Source organism: Megalobrama amblycephala, linkage group LG24 (genome assembly GCF_018812025.1).
Source record: "Megalobrama amblycephala isolate DHTTF-2021 linkage group LG24, ASM1881202v1, whole genome shotgun sequence".
In the NCBI taxonomy this organism is placed as follows: Eukaryota; Metazoa; Chordata; class Actinopteri; order Cypriniformes; family Xenocyprididae; genus Megalobrama; species Megalobrama amblycephala.
In genome coordinates this window covers 26,087,865-26,111,573 of record NC_063067.1, presented here as the reverse complement: position 1 = coordinate 26,111,573, position 23,709 = coordinate 26,087,865, and the positions used below count along the sequence as shown (strand labels likewise).

Sequence of the window (23,709 nt, the reverse complement as noted above, 5' to 3'; positions counted from 1 at the left end):
GACATATTCAGAGATATGCTGGACAGGTCAGTAATTGTGTACATTGATGATATACTGATCTACTCCAACACCCTGGACGATCACATCCATCACGTCAGAGCGGTGCTGCAACGCTTAATTGATCACCAACTTTACGCCAAAGCGGAGAAGTGTGAGTTCCACACCACGTCCACTGCCTTCCTTGGATACATCATCAGCTCCGAGGGGGTCACCATGGATGAAAGTAAGGTCAACGCTGTCCTCAACTGGCCCGAACCGAATACCTTAAAGGAATTACAACGCTTCCTAGGATTCGCCAACTTTTATCGTCGATTCATCCGAAACTTCAGTTCAGTGGTCAGTCCACTTACCTCCATGGTCAAGAAAGGCATTCATCGTCTCCTGTGGTCAGACGCAGCCCATCCAAGCCTTCAAGGAGATCAAACAGCGCTTTGTCACCGCACCCATACTCCGTCACCCTGATCCGTCGATCCCCTTCATCCTAGAAGTGGATGCTTCGAATATTGGAGTGGGGGCCATTCTCTCCCAGCGACAGGGGCCCATGTCTAAACTCCACCCCTGTGCCTTCTACTCTCGGAAACTCAGCTCGGCCGAACGCAACTACGATGTGGGAGATCGTGAACTCCTCGCCATGAAGACGGCCATCGAGGAGTGGAGACATTGGCTAGAGGGCGCTAACTACCCTTTCACAGTCTTTACCGATCATAAAAATCTGGAGTATCTGCGCAGCGCCAAACGGCTCAATCCCCGCCAGGCCCGATGGTCCCTATTCTTTACCCGATTCAACTTCACAGTCACCTACCGTCCGGGATCCAAGAACACGAAGGCCGATGCGTTGTCTCGTCTGTTTGAGGAGGAGGAGACTTCCAACGGACTCGAAACCATCCTCCCATTCCAAGTCGTGGTAGCGCCCATTCAGTGGGACATTATGACTCTGATACAACAGCAGAATGCTCAACAGGAGATTCCGGCCGCCTGCCCGCCTGATAAGGTATATGTGTCTCCCAATCTCCGTGACCAAGTTCTGAGTCTCATTCACTGTCTGCCCTCCTCAGGTCACCCTGGTATCACGGCCACTATTCATCTGCTTCAGAACCGTTTCTGGTGGGAGACCTTAGTCAGGGATGCCACGATCTACGTCCAGAACTGTCAGACGTGTAACATACACAAAAGCCCAAGACAATTCCCTGCCGGGTTACTGCAACCTCTTCCCATACCACAGCGTCCCTGGTCCCACATAGCGATCGATTTCATCACGGACCTTCCCATATCACAGGGTAACACTGTCATACTCACCGTCATAGATCGATTCTCCAAGGCCTGTCGTCTGATTCCTCAGCCCAAACTTCCCACAGCCATGCAGACCGCTGAACTACTGTGCCACTGGGTCTTTCGCCTCTACGGGTTACCCGAGGACATTGTCTCGGATCGTGGTCCACAGTTCACTTCCCGATTGTGGAAAGCCTTCTTTCAAGCTCTGGACATCAACGTAAGCCTCACCTCGGGCTACCATCCTCAGGCCAATGGACAAACTGAGAGGTTGAACCAAGAACTTACTCGCTTCCTAAGAACATACTGCAGCCAGAACCAAGAGGATTGGTCCCGCTACCTTCTATGGGCTGAATACGCTCAAAATTCCCTGGTAAAACCAGCCACTGGCATCACACCCTTCAAGTGCATCCTGGGGTACCAACCACCAATGTTCCCATGGTCGGGAGAACCCTCCGACGTACCAGCTGTCACAGACTGGCTCACCAAGAGTGAGGAGACCTGGAACCAGGCCCACGTCCACCTGCAACAAGCGGTCCGCCGCCAGAGAGTGCACGCGGATCGTCGACGCCGCCCCGGACCCGAGTATCACCCTGGTCAATGGGTCTGGCTATCCACCCGGGACCTCCGCCTCCGTCTTCCCTGCAGAAAGTTGAGTCCAAGGTATGTGGGTCCATTCAAAATTACACGTCAAATTACACCTGTCTCATTTCGTCTTGCCCTACCTAACACTTATCGCATCTCTCCCACCTTTCATGTTTCCCTGCTCAAGCCCGCTGCTGACCCCGGCGAGGAGGGGGAGGGGAGGTCCCGTGAGCAGAGTCCCCCGGCCATCCAGGTAGAGGGCGAGGAAACGTACCAAGTACGTGAACTACTCAACTCCAGACGTCGGGGTCGCCTCATCCAATATCTGGTCGATTGGGAGGGGTACGGTCCAGAGGAACAGTCGTGGGTCAACGCCGAGGACATACTTGATCCCAACCTCATCGACGAATTCCACCGCAACCACCCAGAAAGACCGGCCCCTCGACCACGGGGTAGACCTCGACGTCGTGTGCCACCTCGCGCCAGGAGTCGCTCGCAGGGAGGGGGCTCTGTCACGGAGACGAACCCCGTGATCCCCTCCGCTGGCCAGCAGAGGGCTCCATCTCCAGAATACTGACATTCATGCATCCACTCACTCACTTACACTGACACGCACTACATTTCCCATCAGCCCCATACCTTGGACTCTGATCATCCGCCAGCTGCAGCTGGTTAGGACTACCATTTAAGCTGCCAGTTCACACAGACTGACGCGAAGTCTTGATCATTGCTCCGGCTGTCATTACTAAGCGTTATTTCCCAGTTTGCCTTCCTGTTGCCATTCTTGTCTGTTTACCGTTTACTGTTTCTCCGCTGCCTGCCTATTGACCCCCGCCTGTTTACCTGGACTGTGATACTTGCCTGTTGCCCTGACTTCCTGCCTGTCCCTGACCACGGTATTGTCTGTTCTCCGTTGCTCTTGTTTGCTGTTTCTGACCATCGCCTGTACGACCCTGTATACTGCATTAAAGCTTGCAAATGGATCCTATGTCGAGTGATGACTCACAACACAAGTAGAGAACGACCAATATATCGATTTACTGATATTTTCTTCTATTATGTAAGAGTATGTATTTAATTGTTCTTCAAGTGTTCCAATGTGACAGGTCATGTCGACACGTTTGTGGTTAGATATTGGACGCCTGCCAAGTTTCACCGAAGCGAAGATATTCCTCAGAATTGATGTTCTTGTGCACATGATGTACATTTTCCTGCCTATAATATTTTGTATTCCAATGAAAAGGGATATTTGAAATGTGTTGATGTTACTATTCTGTGGTTCTGACAAAGGTGTTAAACACACTTTTTGGGTGCTATTTTTACTCTATCTGATAATGTCAATGGTCACGGATGGTCTGGATAGCAGGAAACCATAAAATGTCATACATTTTCTAGATTCTCCAAAACAACGGAAAGGTTTAAGCTGACCTCTCTTATCTATCCAAACAGACCAAAACATAAGTTTGAGTGGGATGTAAGTTTTCCTCTGCTTATGGTATAAAACCAACTGGGTCTTTGATAGTTTAGCCTTTTCTCTTTTTCTTTGCTCTTTTTGCTTCTCGCATCTCTTCTGCATCTTCTGCTTTTGCTTCTTCTCTCCTACCTCTCATTTCACTCTCTTAATTTTGTTCCTTCTTTCTCTATATTCTGATCTTCATTTGTTACATGCAATACTCTAGATTTTATTATTAACTATTAATTACTTGATTAATTTGTTTCTCTCTATAATTTCTACTTAATAAATGTGTTATTCCTTATTCAAATTTGATCTCTGACATAATCATTGCTGGACTGCCTGGATCGCATTTTCTCAAGTTTTTGCATCATTAACATTAGTGTTGCTGCTGATGCTTTTTATAAATAAAATTATTTTTGTAATATGAAGATTAAAATTAACTAAATTTAATGGTGTATAAATAAGATTTGTTTTGCTTTCTATGCAAGGAGGGAGTGACCGTTATAAATAAAATGGTTTGTTCAGTTCAGTGGAGTTGTAATCGTGTCAAAAACAGAAGTATAATAGTAAATAAATATCGGTTCTGCATATCGGTTATCGGGCACATAAAAAACACAAATTATCGGTATTGGTTCTAAAAAATCAATATTGGTCGATCACTAGTAACAAGGGGAGGAAAATGGCCAAAATCCACAGAATAAGAGAATGAATAAGTCGGAATCATAATGCAAAAAATATAGTCTTGATTTTTATACAATACCGTCACTGAAGATGCCCTTTGAGCTAAACGCAGACATTTATGTTGCAAGTCACAGACTGAACTGATGAAACCTGCAATGATTAGTCTACTAGTCAACCTTACTTTCATGTTATAAGTTAAACAGATGTTATATTAAACTTAGTGTTGTCAACATTTTGGAAATTGTTTTTGTGTTCATTGAGATATTGTTTAAAAAACTACTTTTCAAAGGGGTGTACTCATTTACGCTGAGCACTGTATTTCCAATCATAGTAACCTTGACAAGCTACACCAACCCAATTTTTAAATGTGCTTTATAATTAATTAGAAAAGAAAAGAAAAGAAAAGAAAAGAAAAGAAAAGAAAAGAAAAGAAAAGAAAAGAAAAGAAAAGAAAAGAAAAGAAAAGAAAAGAAAAGAAAAGAAAAGAAAAGAAAAAGAAAAAGAAAAATACTCAACTTCACTGTAACACACTGTACTGTCACCAAATTCAGTTCATATGTCATTGCTCTCCTGCTGGTTGTACTGGAACACCTAGTCTGATAAAAAAAACGCAAAACTTTTATGATTATTTATTATCAAACAAAATCAATAATTTCACTGCTTTTAGTATAAATATGAAATAAATTGTAATGCCATCAAATTCAATAAGCAATTATCATGCTAAAGCTGTTTTAAGTATGTAAGCTGTGTACCAAGTAGCCTTTGTGTGCTACTTGCCAGAGTAAGTGTTGTAGTACCTATGACCAGCAGGAGAGCAGAGACGTATGAACTGAATTTGGTGACAGTACAGTGTGTTACAGTGAAGTTATTGAGTATTTTTCATAATATAAAATGAGCAAAAGTATTTTGGGTTTTGCACTTTTCAGACAGTCCCTTCAGACTTGCCTCTCCCAGCCGACTGCTCATAGAGCCCAATTTATATATTATAAAGCACATTTGAGGAAAATTGGGTTGTTGTAGCTCGTTGTCTAGGTTACTGTGAATGGAAATAGCTGCATGTGTGTTTTAAGCACTGACTGCATTTCTTTATATTTGAGTCCAACAACTCTATGAGCCACGCATTATTTCTGTGCATTATTAATGTATGGAGCTTACTGAAAAACTACTGCCAGCCAGCGGGACATTAAAGGGGAAGTGTTTGTCCGAGCTCACAACAGGTTTCTCGGGGAATGTTAAAATTTTGCGAGGGAACGCAAAAACACTCCTCCATCCCATTTTTTTTTTTCAACCACCATGTCCCTTTTGGGCCTCCGTAGAAATTAACCAAGCGCATTCGTAAATCAAATAGCTGCATTTCTCTTGCGTCTCTCAGAAATTAGCTTTGTCAATAGCAGGCTACAATCACCTAAAACACTACATCGTACAGATTTTGTATTATTTTATTTGATATGTGTATTTAAATGTTCAAAATGTTGTACTATATAATTATGCGCGATAGCATGTCAAATGGCCTCTGTGCGTCTTTTCTACTTAGCCTGATGTTTCTATCTATTTAAAAGTTGTACGATATGATCGTCATTCAATCAATAAATAGCTCAGTGGTTACGTGCAGTGTAGGTCTTACAAAGCTGTCTTGGCTTATGATAGCATGAATGGTACATCTCTATAGCGACGGATTTCGGCTTCGGGCTAAACTATAACAGGACCTTTCGGGTTTGGGTCGGGTCAAACGATCTAAGGTACGGGCAGGGTTCAGGCCTCAGTTTAAAACCTGTGCAGACCTCTAACATACATAGCAGTTACAGCATGAAATAATATTTAAACCTATAACATTTTACATAAATAACTTTTAAACATAGACTATAACATTTTCATTTCACAATTCTGACTTTTTTTCTTGCATTTGCTTGTTTATATCTCCCAGTTCGGACTATGTAACTCTTTCTGAGGGGAAAAAAGTCCAGAATTTCGAGATACTGAGATATAGCTAAACTCAGATCTGCAAGAAAAAAGCCAGAACTGTGAGGTGTAAACTCGAAATTAACTTTATTTTTATTCTTTTATTCTGTGGCTTCCACAGACCGTTATTGCAGAACTGTCATTTTCTGCCACCAGGTTGGCTCCGCCCACAAAAACGTCATTGCTGTTTGCAAACACAAAATAGATCAATAGGTTGTTTGCACATGACATCACAGGGTGGCGCAAAATGCGGATGAAGTGCAGGAAGTGATTTTATACATAGGGAAGCACCACAAAAAGCCTGTGATTGCATTGTTTATGGTTGGTGTAATCGATCATACCGAGAAACCACAAGGAGCCTTTACCATGCACCAAAAGTTGTTGTTCATCAGGGGGAAAAAAATGCAAGAAATTGACTGAAAAACTGCAGTACAAAGTGGCTTGTAATCTTGTCCGAGTGCAGTGACCACAGTGTTTCCTATACATTAACTAGACTGTGTCAGTGTGTGTGACCATATATATATATATATATCCCGTCACAGTATCATATATATGATACCAGATATATATATATATATATATATATTACACACACACACACACACACACACACACACAGTATCTCACTAAAAGTGAGTACACCCCTCACATTTCAGCAACCATTTTAGTATATCTTCTCAAGCGACAATACTATAGAAATGAAAATTGGATATATTTTAGAGTAGTCAATGTTGCTGCTTGTATAGCAGTATAGATTTACTGTCCTCTGAAAATAACTCAACATACAGTTGTTGTCATACCATTATTGTCAAAATAGCTGGCAACAAAAGGGAGTACACCTTTAAGTGATAACAGCTGTATGTCGTTTAACCATGCAAAGCTTATGTCATATTCATCATGTTCATGTTTTTGTCTGCTTGACAGGACTATACAAATGTATGTATCTTGTATTAGAGCAGTTAAAATTTGGTGCTTTGAGTACAATTCTCTCATACTGATCACTGGATGTTCAACATGGTACCTCATGGCAAAGAACTCTCTGAGGATTTGATAATTAGATTTGTTGCTCTCCACAACGATGGCCTAGGCTATAAGAAGATTGGTAACACCATGAAACTGAGTTACAGCACAGTGGCCAGGGTCATAGAGACAGGTTTTCCAAGACTGGGTTCCACTCAGAACAGGCCAAAGAAGTTGAATCAAAGAAGTTGAGACCTTGTGCTGTGCATCAAGGTGCAGAAGCTGGCTTCAAAAAACAGATGCATAAGTGCTGCCCAGCATTGCTTTTAGAGGTTGCAGAAGCAGGAAGGTCAGCTTGTCAGGGCTCAGACCATACGCCGCACACTGCAACAAGTCGGTTTGCATGGCCATCGTCCCAGAAGGAAGCCTCTTCTGAAGCTGGCTCACAAGAAAGCCCGCAAACAGTTTGCTGAAGACAACCTGTCCAAGAGCATGAATTACTGGAACCATGTCCTGTGGTCTGATGAGACCAAGATAAACTTGTTTGACTCAGATGGTGTCCAGCATGTGTGGCTACGACCTGGTGAGGAGTAACAAGAAAACTGTGTCTTGCCTATAGTCAAGCATGGTGGTGGTAGCATCATGGTCTGGGGCAGCATGATTGCTGCTGGTACTGGGGAGCTCTGCTTCATTGAGGGAAACATGGATTCCAGCATGTACTGTGACATTCTGAAGCTGAACATGATGCTGGGCCGAAAGGCATGATAATGACACGATAATGACACCAAACACACCGCCAAGATGACAACTGCCAGCTGAGGAAGCTGAAGGTGAAGGTGATGGAGTGGCCAAGTATGTCTCCAGACCTGAACCCTATTGAGCACCTGTGGGACATCCTCAAGTGGAAGGTGGAGAAGCACCATGTGTCTAACATCCAGTAGCTCCGTGATGTCATTATGGAGGAGTGGAAGAGGAACCCAGCAACCTCTGCAGCATGCTGGCAGCTCTGGTGAATTCCATGCTCAGGAGGATTAAGGCAGTGCTAGATAACAATGGTGCTCACACAAAATACTGACACTTTGGACACAATTTTGACATGTTCACTTACGGTGTACTCACTTTTGTTGCCAGTTATTTAGACAATAATGGCTGTATGTTGAGTTATTTTCAGAGGACAGTAAATCTGTACTGCTATACAAGCTGTACATTGTCTACTCTAAAGTATATCCAATTTTCATTTCTATAGAATTGTCCCTTGAGAACATATAATAAAATGGTTGCTGAAATGTGAGGTGTGTACTCCACTTTTGTGAGATATTGTATAATAAATATATATGAACTGAACAGGAAATATAACGTATCTTAATATCCCCGTAGCAGATGAATAGCTGCTCCGCTGAGCGAAAGGAGCTAGTTTTGTGTACATAAGAACAAAGCACACGAACGGGGGCACAGTGGGCAGTCATTCTCCCTCAGTAACGGAGTCAAATGGAGAATCAAATGCTTGAAGTGTTACAACCTGAGTGGAGCTGAGAGCAATTTAGGCATATAACCTCATCTTGGTTTAACTTAAATCTAACAATGCATCTATAATATGGTTTGCTAAAAATAACGCATAAAACAGACAGAGTTCAGCTAATGTACTGTATGTTGTATGTTGTATGTTTCAGTCAATGGATACGCATTCTGGCTTCTCAATACATTACAACAAAAGCAATGACAGGGTTACAGACTACGACTAAATATTGCGACCTATTTTTCTGCCAGTGCGTCTAAATTTTTTTAGAGGTCGCACTGGTGCGACCACCACATCGCACAACTGAGCTGCCATTTCTGTTTCATATGAGAAACAAGTAGCATGAAACGGTGCTACTCGTTTGAGCTGTGCAGCGTGGATCGTTTATGAGCACTGAGCAACTATAGACAGCGCAGCGCGAGCTCAGCGCACGCCGATCTCGATCATGTGATGGCTGCTTACTACACACTGTTGGGAGATCCAGTGAGAAAGAGTTTGAATTCGCCACAAAATTAGTAACATTGCTGTGAGATCTAGTGGGAAGCATTCAAATTCAGTGCAGAATTCCCTGCTATAAACCACAGATATCAGATCAAATAGTGCTGATGTGGAAAACAGGACAAACACTGTGCCACGAACAAGTTAAGGTTCTTCCAGTCCACAAATCACCATGGATTTAATGTAGTAATGCTTACTGAATCTATGGTATTGTGGCAGAAATACTTGAATGCTTTTACATTATTAATTTCAGGGTTCATGCAAAACTTTTAAAAGTGAAATTCAAGCACTTTAAATGGACTTCACACATTTTCCAGCACTTAAATAAATATTCCAGTACTTAATTTAAATATTATCCAAATTTTAATGTTGATGACTTGTAAAACTAAAAGTTTAAAGATGAAGGAAAACTAACACTTCTAGGCAAACAAAAAAAATTTTTAAAGAAAAAGACATGAAATTACAACTAGATGGCGGCAGAGAAACACTTATTGACTCCCTAATATATGAAAAGTAAGAAAAGTCTAATGAAAAACAAAAACTTCTTCAAATTGTGATGAATTACACAGAAAGCAAGTAAAAAGCACATATTGTTATCACTGAAGCACTGAACTCAGTGCTTTACTGTCAAATTTCCAATGAATAAACATGTAATATTATTAGTAACTGCACTTATCAATGCAAAACAATTGTAATATGATTAAATTAACTTTATGATTTAAAAAAAAAAAAAAAAAACTGCGCCAACAAATCAGGTGCTGGCGCCACCTTCTGTAGAACTTAGTGGCACCAGTGCCACTGCTCTCAAATGTTAATCTGGAGCCCTGGATGATCAAAAAAATGTTGGACAAAATAGACATTCTTTGTAAACTTGGCCTACTGTGAGTGCTGTATACTCGTATATTAGCAGTAATTTACGCCGTGTCATCACCTCAGTGGGGATACTCCGATCGATCGGCCAGAGATCGGTATCGGCCGATAATCATATTTTATGACTCGATCGGTACTCACTAACTTGGCCGATCTCACGAACCGATCGCAATTTGATGACGTCAGCGCGTGAGTGTGACAGGCGGGAACATAGCGCTGCAGTCAACATAGTCGCTGCAGTCATGTCGTCACCTGTGTGGAATTTCAGCTATGACGTTGCGAGAAACAATGAAAAATTCGCGATTTGCCGTGTATGTTCTAAAGAAATCTCTCGTGGAGGAGTATTGTTCAAAACGTTCAATACGACGAACCTGATTCGGCACCTGAGAACAAGCCACCGCGAGACTTATGCTGAATATGAAAAACTGGCAACTGCAAAAAAGGCAACGGTAACAACTAGTAATACGACTCTCACTCAGCCATCCATTACAGACATTCTGAAAAAACATGAACTTTACACACCAGACAGCAAGAAAGACTGCTTCATTTTGTTTGTTTGTTTTTTTCTGTGCAGAAACACCATTTTAAAGGCATATTAAAATATTCACTGTATAATGAATAATTGTTGTGATTTAGTGCCCTGTTAAAACTATAGTTGCATTACATACATTACCATAAAAATGGAACAAAAATATAATAAAGGCAACATCTATAGTATTTTTTTATCTGGAAAAAAGGTGATCAAAGAGCTTACAAATCAGTGAAGCATTGAAATCGGTACTCGGTATCGGCTGATCACCATGACAAGAAAACGGTACTCGGTATCGGCTGCCAAAATCCTGATCGGAGCATCCCTACACCTCAGTGTTGATAGCGTGCAAGCACAGGTATAGTACCTGTACAGGACCTGAACAGCACACATTGCAATATGTTTAAACTAAACTCATTAAAGCCTTGCCAATTTCAACTTTTAAGAGCCAGAAGAAACGAAAGAGTACTCGAGCGCGCTGTGAGATGTGTGTGTACACTCATCTGAAGCATCTCAGACATTGCGCAAATACGGAGTTATCTTTCAAGTTTTGCGCTTGAACAGACAAATTCACACAAAAATGATGTCAACATGCCCATCTTGGTGATTATCATGTGTGTTCAATGTGTACTAGTGGTTCAATGGATCATAAAACTCACGGTTCGAATCATATTACGGTTTTCGAGCCACAGGTCAGATCATTTTTCGGATCAGCAAAAAATAAAAAAATAAATAAATACAAATATATATATAGAAAAATGTAACTTTGCTTCCCATTTATAACTTTAAAGTACACTTTAATAATTTGATACCACAGCAAAAAATCTCCTAATTAATAAAGATCAAACATTATTAAAGACAAAATGAACAGACAGTAAAAATAATACAAATTAAAACAGAGAAAAATACTTATTTTCCAGAAAAATCTGTGCATTGTCTTAAAGTGACAGCAGCCTAATATTCCTTCTGTGATTTTAATGTTAATCAAACAACAAAAGATAACCAAATCACTCACTGCTCTTGACTTGAATAGCTTGTGTTAACTTTAATCTTTAATTTATACAGTCAAATAGGCTGTTATTTTACATTTGATTACTTTATTCAATTTCTGTACCTGAAAACAGTTAGACCTACCTGAAGAAGCACTGGTTTATTTTATTTGTATTTTTGCTCTATTGTATTTATTTGTGCTGTTGCTTGTGGTTAGATTATTTGTTCTTATTTTCTTTATTTTTATTTGACAGTAGTCCTTTTTTCCCTGAACATAGCACATACCGAACTGCACCGAAACCGTGACTCTAAAACTGATACAAACCGAACCGTGAGTATTTAAATTTATATTTTAACTATGTAGATAATAATAATAACTGTACATAATAATTATGTATTACAGGCCCCCACTAATTATTCTAGACATAACTTAAAGGTGCCCTCGAATGAAAAATTGAATTTATCTTGGCATAGTTAAATAACAAGAGTTCAGTACATGGAAATGGCATACAGTGAGTCTCAAACTCCATTGTTTCCTCCTTTTTATATAAATCTCATTTGTTTAAAAGACCTCCGAAGAACAGGCGAATCTCACCATAACACCGACTGTTACGTAACAGTTGGGGTGTACGCCCCCAATATTTGCATATGCCAGCCCACGTTTCCAACATTATAAAAGGTATTAGACAAGGGCAGCCAGTATTAACGTCTGGATGTGCACAACCAAATCATCAGACTAGGTAAGCAAGCAAGAACAATAGCGAAAAATGGCAGATGGAGCAATAATAACTGACATGATCCATGATAACATGATATTTTTAGTGATATTTGTAAACTGTCTTTCTAAATGTTTCGATAGCATGTTGCTAATGTACTGTTAAATGTGGTTAAAGTTACCATCGGTTATTACTGTATTCACGGAGACAAGAGAGCCGTCGCTATTTTCATTTTTAAACACTTGCAGTCTGTATAATGCATAGACACAACTTCATTCTTTATAAATCTCTCCAACAGAGTAGCATTAGCCGTTAGCCACGGAGCACTATCAAACTCATTCAAAATCAGAAGTAAACAATATAACAGTATACAATACTCACATAATCCGACGCATGCATCCCGCATACATGACGAACACTTTGTAAAGATCCATTTTGAGGGTTATATTAGCTGTGTAAACTTTGTTAAGGCACTGTTCAAGGCAAGCGCGAGCTCTGTGGGCGTGGACCACGGGATTTAAAGGGCCGCAGCATAAAATCAGCGCGTTTATAATGATGCCCCAAAATAGGCAGTTAAAAAAATTTATAAAAAAAAAATCTATGGGGTATTTTGATCTGAAACTTCACAGACACATTCAGGGGACACCTTAGACTTATATTACATCTTTTAAAAACATAATCTAGGGCACCTTTAATTCAACAAAGGTAACCACTTTTGCTACATATTTTTGATGGTTCAAATGTATACTCTACTGACCATTTATGAACTATGTTGTATGAATGTGACTAATGTGCCCTGCGATCACCATTCATCTATGCAACCAATACATTACTACTAGAGCACAAAATTGTTTACTAGAGAACAAATTTCTTCATTGATCTAGTCACTTAATTTTGCTCTCAAAATGCACCAGATTTATGCATTTAAATTTAAAATGTACAAAACTTTCTTACGAGGGGCCATGTCCCCGGACTCAAAGACCAATGTTCCACAACCACCACAGTCCCACAAAATCCTGTGGGAAACTCTGGACCACTTTGTCAAAAGTTAATACTTGCATATGCAACCATTAGTAAACAAGTAGTATGCCTCTATAGTTTTGTATGCTTTCATTTGTTTTCTGGAGTAGGATGTCTGTATCCGGTTGCATAAAGCACCTTTAGTGTAATATTCCTTAGTATTACATGTTTTGGAAAACTTCACATTAAGTGTTACACAGAGCAAGCAGGTTCAATCCAAGTCTTCTAATGAGATCAAGATCGGCCACTTTATATGATAAAAAAAAATTTAAATTTAAGTTTATTCCTTATTGGAATTTCTTGGTGCTTGGATTCAGCAACTTGAACCCCTTAAATCAGATGGATATCAATTCTCATACACTTTGTACAATAAAATAAAATAAAAACATTTGGAAAAATTCAACACTGTCAGTTTGTTTATAACCCAACAAAATTGACGAAAAACTGTAAACAATATTCTCAAACAAAATATTACATTCAATAACTTGAATACTCAGAATTTGTGTTGTACAGAATGTGGCTCTGAATTTTCACTTTTCAATTTCAAATAAACTCAATAGTCTTTTGAGTTGGGTGAATTAAATGCTCAAGATTCAATGATTCGGTTAACCTGAGTTCATGAATCAAACGATTCAGTTCAAAGAACTATCGAATTCTTTTCTAATAGTTCAGTTCAAAATCTTTCATTGAAAATCCTGGAGGGAGGCAGATCTCAATGAGTTCACGTCCTGTTTGTCCAAAAGCAAAAAGGAAAAGAATTCCCTTACCAGTTTGATGGCTCAAAAACAGTTCATCAAGCAAAACAGTTCATCAAGCAAAACAGGTCCGTAGTTGCATCTCATGAGTCCTGCACGAATCAGGAAAACTTGTCACAGACAATATCATCAATCTAAATAAATTAAATAAATAAAGCCTTGTAAAAACAAGGCAGAAAAATAATAAATCTTAAATACACTTTATGACACTTCATTAACTCGTTATCATATTCATGCATGAACTTTAGCCTTAGTGCTATTACTACGGCTCGCACTTGTATTTGCACGGCCTATGTAAGTTTAATACATTCATATCGATTTGCTATCGCGTTTGTAACACTTCTCTTGCATAACATCAAGTTAATGTTTAAAATGTGACTCACCATGGCAAGAAATTGATATTAATTCAAACAAGGAAGTTCATTCACGGCGCTGCGATGCTCCGTGGGTCTGCATCGGCCTCTATTTCATGAATCTCCGCCTCGTCTTCTCACTCCAGCGACAGCTTCTTTATGTTATGTTATCTGTTCAGAAATGTAATCTTTCTGTTGTTTTTAATCACTTTTCTCTCTGAATTGGTTATTTATGAGGAGAGTTTATGGAAATCGCTCCATGCAGCCGACTCCTTTCTAGGGAGTTCAAGTTCTTTCTCTCATACACTCAGAAAACAGCGCGTAAGCGGGACTTAAACTGATTCGCTGCTTAAAAGAGCCATCTCTGTAAGTTAACATGTGGATAAACTTAATTTTTTCTTAAATTTACTTTTACTTTTCTCTTAACCTTTTGTTATTTTAATCTCTTCACTGGTAGCCTAGGTTAAGCCCCGTTCACACCGCTAACGACTTTTTCGCTGCATGTCGCTTGTCTCTGTACTGTGAAGTCGCTTGTGGGCGTTCCTAGTGCTGTCGCTCTAATATCATTGGTAGACTGCACGTCTGATCATATCTATAGAAAATGCAATCACAAATGATAAATAAAACTAAGAAACCATTCTAATTTGACAAGGAATTAGATTTAAAATAATTAAAAGTAACAGTCTGCTGTTGTAGAGTGTTGTGACTGCAGAGCTCAGTGCATTAAATCATTAACTAGATTAACGATCGGTCTATCAACAAATTAAGCTCATTCATACTGTCAAAAAATACTAAAACATCATTCGAATTTGACAAATAATCAATTTTCTTGTCCCTAATAATCAACACAATGCAGGGGAAACTGTAATATGAACTGCAGCAGTGCTAAACTGCTCACATCATCATATAATTAACACAAAATGTATGAATCAAACTCACAAAACTGCCGACAGTTTCTTTTCCACGCATTGTTTTATTATATCCATGTATGTACAGTCAAATCATATAAAACAGTGAAATCGCTTCGGAGCTATGTCCTGTCTGTCTTGCCTGCGCTGGAGACAGTGACATGAGCTCCAGAGAGCTCCACTCCTATTGGTTGTTGCTCGTGAAATTCGCTCCTGATTTGCATAAAGTTGAAATATCTGAACTTTTGCCGCTTGTCTCCCGTCGCTTGACACGCCTACATTCTGTCGCCAACGGTCACTGTCGCGGTGGTCGCCGGAAGTCGCCAGCGCTCCATTGAAATGAATGGGATCCTGTCGCTTTGTGGGATCGTGTCGCTGGCGGTTGTGAACGGGGCTTTACCAGGGTTACAATTATATGACTTTCATTTTAGGCTGAACTATCCCTTTAAGAAGATCTCCTCACTAAAAAGGAAAGAATGAGCCTACGGTCTTCCACGATTCATATTCTTTCTGAAAAAAAGGCTGAATTAGCACATGAGGCTGCTAGCACATGAGGCAGGACAGTATATTATGGATACACTACGTGCCCAATTTAAACGCATGTGACGCCACAGAATCAGTGACGTCATAGTGCAGCCCAGGAGCTCCGCGTTCCATGCAGCATAAAACTTCGCTCTCACGCTGATCGCTTTTCAGTTCAGTGTGAATCCGAGCAGAAGCGAAGACTGTGAGCAAACACTCGAAATCTCTCCACACAACAACTGCGAGTTTTAAAGCGCTTCATTATAAGCACTAGAGTTTCTCCTGTGTTTGATTGTGTGGCGCTCAACTCTAACTGTCCTGTGTGTAACACTTTGACAGCTGAAAGAGTAGCAGCTATGGAGAACAGCCCGACAGGTAAATATGCCACATTTTCAGACGTAACAAACTTAATTTTGTGAAATTCTTTAATTTTCCATATATAATTTTAACACACACACATGAAAAAATACTATAGTAATTTATAGTAAAAACTATAGTGTTTTTGAACCATACTATAGTAGATTGTAGTATACTGTTTATATTATAGTATTTACAACACTTTGCTAATGGATGCTACAGCATAATGTAGTATTAACTATAGTGAACTGTAATAAATACTGTAGTATACTTTCGTTTTTACTACAGTAAACTGTAGTGTATTGTAGTATAATACACCCTATAGTTGTAGAAAACTTAGTACAGAATTGGGTAAAGTAACTTGTTTATATTACTATAGTTGTTATATTACCACAAAAACAAATTAATTCAAGTACTTTAATATAGTATGGTTCAAAAACATTATAGTGTTTACTATAAATTACTATAGTTTTTTTTCATGTGGGTTTTCATGTTTTATGGGGACATTCCACAGACATAATGATTTTATACTGTACAAACTGTATATTCTATCCCCTACCCTAAACATCCCCCTAAAACACAGAAAAATTGCTGCATTTATTTTTTAAATTTTCAAAAAATATCATTTTGTATTGACTTATAAGCTATTTTCATCATGGGTACCACAAAATGTCCCCGGTCAAAAATTACTATCTATAATGTGGGGACATTTAGTCCCCACCTAATTTGGTTTACCAAGTACACACACATACAGTAGTGGCCATAAGTGGTGTCCAGCCTAGGAAAATTGACATCTTCTCCCTTTATTCAATTGTTATTATAAAATTGTAAAACATTTCATAAGAATATTGCATAGTTGTGCTTGGAGTTGGGCGTGCTTTCAGTTTTATTTGTGATAACGCAATGCCAAATTGTGCAGACATAATATTTGGCCAGGCTGCCATACAAAGAAATTATGAACACATGGAAACAAGAGAGAATAACTTTGATAACTGATTATGATGTAGTCAATGTATGCATTTTCCTGTGAGCTTTTTTTGTTTTTCTATGATTTTCCTTTTTTTTTGCCAAATAGTTTTGTCACATAAATGCCTTAACCACAATTTAATGTATTTAGATTCTTCTCTTATATTTAAAATATTTAAAAATATATAACATATTTTCCTCATATTTTGATGGTTTAATCGAACTTGTAGGGTCATTAAATTGTTATTGTTTTGTTGTGGCATTTCGTGATTTATGTAAAATGTTTGATTCATTAGTTCAATTTAAAGAAAACCAATGTATTAACCAGATTTTTTTTTTTAAACAAGCAGAAAGCAAGAAGAATAGCCTTTGTGCATTCTTAAGAAAATTGCTGACTTTTAAAAGTGACAATCAGTGTCAACGTCGAAGCAACCGAGTGGCTCCTCTTCAGCCTGGTCCATCCGGCCTCCAGCCAACGGCTCTAACAGGATCAAACTGATTGTCAGCCGGGTCCATCCAGTGTCAAGCCAACGAGCTGTGATGCAAATCCAGATGATCCTGTGGCAGCTGAAGGTAGGTCTACTGTCATTTTAATTTTGTACTGTTTTTTTCACACTTAAGTGTGGGTATTTATCTATTCCTTTGCAGCATGTTAGTTAATTTTGGAATCATGAAAAAGTTTATTCTTGGTGTACTCTACCTGAGTATTTGATGTCTAATATCTGGAGGTCATTTCTAACTCCTCTATTTCTGTTTCTGTTTTAGAAAAACAAACAAAAATTAAGAAGAAAGGCTTCTGTGCATTCGTGAGAAGAACGTGTCGGGCTGTAAAACGTAAAATAACACAACACAAAAAGCACAACAAGGTGGATCCTCTTTGTTCACAGCCTGACACAGATTCAGCTGATCCTCAGCCGGATCCAGCCGTCCGTGAGATAACGGCTCTGCAGAATCCATCTGATCTTCAGCTTAATCCAGCTGATCTTCAGCTTAATCCATCTGTCCTTGAGATAACACCTCTGCAGAATCCAACTAATGTTCAGACGGATCCAGTTGCGCATGAGATAATGCCTCTGCAGGATTCAACTGATGTTCAGACGGATCCAGTCGCTGAGCCAACAGCTCTGCAGGATCCGAATGATCTTCAGCTGGATCCATCCGTCCATGAACCTACGGCTCTGCAGGATCCAACTTGATCCTCCAGAAGATCCGCAGCTTGGTTCTTCCGATCCTTGATCAACATCCAGCTGCTTCAATTATAACACCTGTCGTAGGACCATGTGGCCTTGTGCCAACGGGTCTGCAGGATCCAGATGATCCTCTTCCAGGCCCATCTGGCTCTGAGCCAAGATCTCCAAAATTTCCAGGCGCTGCTTCCAAGCGAAGACGTGTCGGAGATCAAACATGGTTTAGAACAGCCTCTTACCCGGGTCCATCTGTTCGTGAGTATTTTTCCATTTGCCAACTTTTTCTTGTTTTTTTTTTTCTCTACTTATTGTGTCTAGATACCCTAGTAAGTCTGTGTATTCATATTCTAATCCCTCATCTGGCATTCCAACCCCCAGTTTCACAGACAAGGCTTAAGATAGTACCAGACTAAAATGCATGTTTGAGCTGTTTCAACCAAAAGTAATTGGCTCTTGCACTGACATATCTTAAAATATGCCAGTTATTGTTTTGTCTCAAGATGCACACCAGTAATGATTTTTTCTAGGGTACGTTTATAAAGCTACTTAAATACCCTAATTAAACTAACGCCTAATCCTGGCTTAGTCTAAGCCCTGTTTGTGAAACCGGGCCTATATGTAATGTGTCATGTTGATGAATCTTGTACTCCTGATCCAAGAAGTATTTTTTTTCTGATTCCCTAGTTAAAGAAATATGATTAGAAAGAAACTGATTATCCTGATGTTAGGGCTGGACGATATGGCCAAAATTTATATCACGATATAATTCTTAATTTCGGTCGATACGATATAATTCCGATATCGATATGAACTATATAATAGCCTCAGAAAAACTGCCAAGAACGGCCACAATGGATGTCTGTACCTACAAACGTCTGAAAAATGAATTTGCCAAATCTATGAAATCTCTTCCTATAAAACTATATAATATTTTAGAGATAAAAACAGTACAAATAAATTTATGTTCAGCTTTTATTTGTATTTAGCCTTCATACAAACATAAAAATAAACATAAGACTCACTCACTTTAGTAATATTAATATCTTTAACATTAAACTATAACGTAGGCTGATTTTATTATTCTTAAAGGGTCATGAAACCCCAAAACACTTTTTTTGAGATGTAAACAGATATGTATAGGCTGCACATCATTGAAAACACTAAAGGTACTCAATGTTATTCATAAGTGAAAAATAGTTATTTTTGCATTTTTCATAGCAATTTCTGTCTTCTTGTTTGAAAAGTCCTAGCAACGTCACAAAATCTGACTTAATCGTGTACTTTCGGCCCAAGTATGGGCATGGTCGAACATGCTGACGTAGACCGTTTCGAGCAGGTTTCGAGCGAATCTCGACATATATATTCATGACATAAAGCTCATTTAATCCAATCACTGCGCATCTACCAGCACAAATGGAAAATATGTTCGCATGAGATCGCATTACAGCGGAGAATTCAAATGTCACAAAAGTGCTGTTCATTCACCTCTGCCTGCTCTAGCTGCGTTCAAATACGCAAGCCGCAGGCTGTTTCCCTCAGCACAGCACGTGTGTTGTTTGTATTTTGCTCGCAATGCGGTCAGAACAGGAGTTTGAATACGAACACATGAAAAATACGATTGTTTTTATGATATACAGGCAGAGCGCGCATATGCTCGGTTTCAGCGCGGAGCTCCTCGATGAGTTTAATAACACTAGCCACGTGACACAGAGCTCATACAGAATAAAGTATCCGTGTTTAAAGTTTTTATTTCACACATTCTCCTGCACCAAACATTAACCAGCACGGTGTAGTTATGCACACATATTTTCATCAAGTTGTGGAAGCTTGTTTCGCATTTGCATCAGGTGTACTCATTTTGTAAAACTTGCCGCGTTCGCGTTTGATCTTAGCGTACAACTGCTGAGCACTGGCTGGTGGCTGCATGTCTCTGTGGTGTACGTCATCACGCAAATAGCCAATCGCGTTCTGCTCTTTCTAACGGCTGCGCCTCAAGTCAGTGATGCTGTAATGTATATATCGAAATACCGGAAATGTGTTTAAAAATCATATCACCGTTATCGAAAAAAATTATATCGCGATATATATTGATATTAAATTATTGTCCAGCCCTACCTGATGTTTTACTTTTCCCTTTACCTCTTAATTATATTTAGTCTCCTGGGGCCGTATTCACAAAACATTTATCTTACCACTAAGAGTTCTTCTAAATAGCAGTAAGAGTTCTTAGCTAAGAATTTTCTCTTAAAACCTATTCACAAAGCTGCTGAGACAAATTTCTACTAAGGAATAGAGAGAAATTTTAAGCTAAGAGAAAAGGCGGGGTTGACATTGTTGCTACTATGGATGATGTCAACACGCTTACTAACTATGCCAACAGTGATTGGCTACTGGGCGAGGAGTCTCTGTCAGTGATTTATTCATTGAAATATTGTAGAACGATCATGTTGCCATATTTAAATAAAGATTTTAAAATAATAATTTTGCCATATTCAAATAAAGATTTTAAAAAAAATGTTGCCATATAAAAAAAAAAAAAAAAAAAAAAAAAAAAAAGATTTTAAAATGTAAAATGTTTTAAATTAGACACTAATTAAAGAAGTATATGTTCACATGACAGTTTTCTGACTCCTCACTCTCGGCTGGTTCCTATTCCCAGCCAGGGACACAGGGCAGTACTCTGGGTTTGGGCTAAATTCCGAGCATTGATGAAGAAAAGGCTCAGTGCTCAAGGCTCTATCGCCTATTGCCTCAATGGTTGACAGCCATTTTAGGATTGTTTGTGATTTGGTTTTAGTGACTTAGGAGTCCTCTTGACTACTCCTAACTTTTCAAAGAATTTGGAGCTGGTTTTATTGATAAAATGCTTTGTGAAACACTCTTAGAGCAAAAATTTAAACCTAAAATTAGGACTGACACGTCCATTATTTTTAAGAGTTTCTTCTAAATCGGCAAGTTAGGACCTACTTTTAGCCTTAAGATGTTTTGTGAATTCAGCCCTGGGTCTTTTAAGACTATGAATCTCATATATTAACATGCTATTTTATGTATATTTTTGCAGTTCCATTTTCTGAGCTTTATGAAGTGGGAGAGGAGATTGGAGAAGGAGGCTTCGGCACCGTCTGCCTGGGGATTTCGAAATTCAAACGCGAGCAGGTAAAATCAATCTTTCTGTATTCACCAAATGCATCTTATAGATCAACACTTTGACCAAAACATGTTTGTGATGACAATTTGTGATGATGTCAATATACAATCATTAATGTTTTTTGTTTGTTTTTTTCAGGTCGCCATCAAATTTATCCCTAAGATTGCAGCAGACCGGTATATTGCAATTGTAAGTTGGTAAAACATAATGCATATATTTAAATACAAATAATATATTTTAAATACAAGTGAAATGTGATATTGAAAGTCAGCTAACCTTTTGCTGAACTCTTTTCTCCAGCCTGGGTGTTCCAAGCCACTGTTTGCAGAAGTGGCTCTAAACCTGCTGCTTAATGAGCCTCCGATAAGCCCCTATGTTGTCCACATGCTGGACTGGTTTGATGAGGAAGATCAGTATATCCTCATCCTAGAGTATCCGCAACCCTGCAAGGACTTGCTCAAATTCTTTGTTAGCAACGAACTGCGGATGAATGAGTCACAGGCACGTGAACTGATGTACCAAGCAGTGCTCGGAACCAAACACTGTTTTGACAGAGGCATCTTCCACCGTGACATTAAGTTAAATAACTTTCTGATTAACACGAATGACGAACCAAGTCAAAATGATCGACTTTGGCTGCGGTGACCTCATCAAAAGTGGTTACTTGGGAGAATTTGAAGGTCAGTTGGCTATTTGTGTTATTAGCATTGCAATAAAGTCTGTTGTGTGGTGATTTAATAGCAAAGAATAGATATGTGAAAATGGACATTTAGACAAGTTAACTTTTGTAAATGAAATGTTTGCTTAACCTGTATATCTCTTGCTTTTAATGAACAGGAGGATGTCAACCGCCTGAATACTACGTGGACTTAAGATATGAGGCAGAGCCAACGACAGTCTGGTCTCTGGGCGTCATGATGTACAGAGTGATGTGCAAATGTCAGCCCCTTCAAAAGTGTTGGCGACATGAATTATGGCATTCTGAGGTTTAACTCCAGAATATCCAGAGGTAAGAGAACAGTTAATTACTGACAACGTAATGACAACAACATTTAAAACACATAAAGCATCAGTACAATGTACATAAAGAACATATCGGATTAACCAGCATTCTTTTGAAAACTTGTACAGCATGCCAGGATTTGATAAGGCGGTGCCTGACACGTGAACCAACTGAGAGAGGGACTATAGAGCAGGTTTTACAGCATGAATGGTTTCAGCAGGGACAAATATCACGAGTAGCACAGGAGTCAGGTATTGTAAGTTAGGAGGGAACATAGGGGACTTTCACACTGGGCATGTTTGATTCAGTCCGAATCTGAGTGCATTTGTTCCCCGGATTGGACTGGTTTCATACACACTTGATGGTATCGAAACCCAATGCATTTACATTCCTTTTGCGTCATTGTGGCGGGCAGGATGAGGCCGAGCTGTGAGCGAGTGCTAATGAGTGTCACCTGCGCGCCGCACCAGTCTCGTATCTCACGGAGGAGCTCGGAAGGATAAAAGGAGGAGCAATGACAGTGAAGGATGAGAGACGACTAGGCCTGAGCAATTTATGTTATGTTTTGTTTATGTGTGTGCGGCAGTCGTCCATGAGGGGCTGCCGATTTTATTTTAGTTTTGTGTTTGATTATTTTATATAATTAAGATTACGCTGAACATTTCCCGGTTCCCACCTCCTTCTACCCTGAACACTAACCATGCTACATTGGTGCTGAACAGGGCTCGACATTAACAACCGCCAACCCGCCAAATGCGGGTAGATTTCAGCTCTGGCGGGTAAGACAGCCACTCGCGCTAGCCACTTTGGCGGGTTGAATATAATTTCAGTTTACAGCCAAATGATCGTCGAAGATCGTCGTAGCACAAAATTACAGTCCAATCACACAGTTCGTTATTTACCGTGCAGTTAGTGAAGGAGGGATAGGCGGAATTGCGCTGAATGACTCACAACAGAAGCGCTCTCTCGCGTGCGCGATCAGTTCTCCTCGTGCCTGAATAGTCAAATACTTGTGCACACAGAAGTCTAAATGTCCATCGTGTGGAGTATCTCGCGTGAATACAGTCGGTTATGGCTTAAGTGGAACGTAAACAGGTGGGTAATAACTGAATATGCGTCAGTTATGTCCATGCATTCAGCGGCCCAATTAAATAGGCCTACCTGTCTGTCATTAATGTTAATCAAACAACAAAAGATGTTAAATAAATGTAGGCTATATGTTAAAAAAATCTACTGTATCTGAAAAAAAAGATTATTTTTAATTTACTATTGTTTTTGTAATTTGCTTCTTTGTTCTTTTATATAGCCGACACAAATAACTTATATAATTTCTCATATTAGCCCATGCTCATATTGTACACCTCTTGCCCACCTGTACATACCAGCTGATATACAATGTAGTCTTGATTTGTGTGGTCAATCCGCATTTAAAAGTTTGAAAGGGTTTCAAATCTTCTAAAT

The 23,709-nt window shown here is 39.4% G+C and overlaps 1 pseudogene; it reads left to right on the top strand.

Moving 5' to 3' along the window:
• Positions 1–17,450: 17,450 nt before the first annotated feature.
• LOC125259783 lies at positions 17,451–23,507 on the top strand (annotated as a pseudogene).
• The last annotated feature ends 202 nt before the right edge of the window (positions 23,508–23,709 follow it).